Source organism: Cebus imitator, unplaced genomic scaffold, assembly GCF_001604975.1.
Source record: "Cebus imitator isolate Cc_AM_T3 unplaced genomic scaffold, Cebus_imitator-1.0 Scaffold335, whole genome shotgun sequence".
Lineage (NCBI taxonomy): Eukaryota > Metazoa > Chordata > Mammalia > Primates > Cebidae > Cebus > Cebus imitator.
The window spans coordinates 457,630-460,112 of NW_016107650.1; positions in this window are offsets into that span (position 1 = coordinate 457,630).

Sequence of the window (2,483 nt, forward strand, 5' to 3'; positions counted from 1 at the left end):
TCTCTCAAAGTTTCAGGATTTAAGACTGAGCCACCCAGGCCCAGTTTTTTACAGCAAATGTTCCCTCACACCCATGTTTTTTGTTTGTTTGTTTGTTTGTTTTGGAGACGGAGACTCGCTCTGTCACCTGGGCTGGAGTGCAGTGGCATGATCTTGGCTCACTGCAACCTCCTTCTCCAGGGTTCAAGTGATTCTCCTGGCTCAGCCTCCCTAGTAGCTGGGATTACAAGCGCTTGCCACCACACTTGGCTAGTTTTTGTATTTTTAGTAGTAGTTTTAGTAGTATTTTTAGTAGAGATGGAGGTTTCACCATATTGGCCACACTGGTCTCTAACTCCTCACCTCAAGTGATCACCTGCCTTGGCCTACCAAAGTGCTGGTATTATAGGGATTATAGGGATGAGCCACTGGGTCTGGCCCCACCTGTGTTTTTAATCAGGTTCATTTATGTAAATAAAAGCTTGAAAGAAATTTAGTTGAGATTAGTCAGCATAGTTGATTTCTGATTGGTTGGCAAAACTGAGTTCTGGTTGGTCAATACAGCTGAACCCTGATTGATTGACTGAAGCTGCTGAGCTCCGATTGCTTGGTTCAGGTGAATGCTGGAAGTCCCAAATATGAATGGATGCAGGTTTTCAGGGAATTGAGAGTATGTGTGTGACTCCTGCCTGGTCAGAAAATTGCTTCTTGGCTCTATTTTAAATTTCGGCCCAATTAGCCACCTGAGATCCATCTTGAAAAATTGTCTTGAAGGATTCACATTTGTTTACTATGTAAATAGATGTTAATAGTAGATTTAGGTGAATGTGTTTGGGTTTGTAAAGAGAAATAGACAATGCAGTTCTATTCCTCGAAGACAGAGACAGAGCATAGACACGTGACTAGTAGGAAATGTTCCCTCCACTTTTGCACCTGTGAGTAGACTCAGTCACTTCATAGGCCTGTTTCTCCCTTCAGACACCATCACAGCCACATGGGCATTAGGCAGGAAAGAATTTCAGGACTGTGACAGTATTTTAACCTCCTGTAGGTCTTTTTCTATGTCAACCAATTAAAGCATTCAGTGGCCTTGGAGTCACTCTACATAGGCCCCTGGATTGACACCCCAGTTTAGAACCTTGGCCAGCCCCCATTTTCAGGTTTTGGAGAATATGACATCGAAGGAGCTAATCTGGACACCTACTAACTAGGTAAAGCCTAGTTTCAGCCTAACTTACCAGAGTCCACTATCCCAGTAAACATAGATGACAGCAATTGTTCTTTGAAAGGACTGGTGACAGTTTTGGGTAGGGTCCAAAAAAAAAGTGTGGTGGGTGCAGGACCACAAAGGAGGGCTTTATTTTCTTTTTTTTTTTTTGAGACGGAGTTTCGCTCTTGTTACCCAGGCTGGAGTGCAATGGCGCGATCTCGGCTCACCGCAACCTCCGTCTCCTGGGTTCAGGCAATTCTCCTGCCTCAGCCTCCTGAGTAGCTGGGATTACAGGCACGCGCCACCATGCCCAGCTAATTTTTTGTATTTTTAGTAGAGACGGGGTTTCACCATGTTGACCAGGATGGTCTCGATCTCTTGACCTCGTGATCCACCCGCCTCGGCCTCCCAAAGTGCTGGGATTACAGGCTTGAGCCACCGCGCCCGGCCCGGAGGGCTTTATTTTCATTTTCTTAGTAACAAGTTTGTTTACAAAGAATAAGAATTTGGTAACAGTACAAAAGGTATGCCTTATTATGACTGTGGGTAAAATATATAGGGAGAGCAGCAATATCAAACTACCAGAGTGTTAAACCCCACTGGTATGCACTGTGTTTTTCGCTTTGTTTTGATTTGTTTTGTTCTCAGGATACAACATAGATATAGAGCAACTGATGGATGGTTTCATACCATGTGCCTGCCCCTAGCAAAATGTTAGAATTGTTTGGATCTTTTACATAAAGACTGTTGAGAATAGGGAAGAGGAAGGATGATAAACTTGCATAGATAGCCATATTTATTTTTACGTCTAGAGGGGAGATGTGTAAAAGAATGCCTAGGATAACCTATCACTTATGGAAGGAAGACAACTTGAGAAAAATATAATAGACCAGAACATCTTTTTGAAATGCTGAAAAGCTTTCTTATGTCCTCTGGGTACAAGGACTCACCAATGACATTTGTGTGCACTATTTTTTTCTTTGTTTACCAATCTTAGTGTGAAACAGAGCACTTGCAGAGCCTGGGACCAACCTTCTTACTGAAGGGAAGAGGGACCAGCACACAAAGCTGAGGCTGTGGGGCCATCACCAGCATCAGGACGAAGGTGGTAGGAGTCCTAGGAGCCTGTTTTACACTCCCACATATCCTGTGAGCATCGTTTTTTAACATGTATTGTCTGTAACATGTAACATATCTGAATTTTAAATGGGGGTGGTGGTTTACCTCTGTCTTTCTCTCTGCATCAGTTGCTTTATAAATGATTGTTAAACTAATAAACACACACAAGATAAAA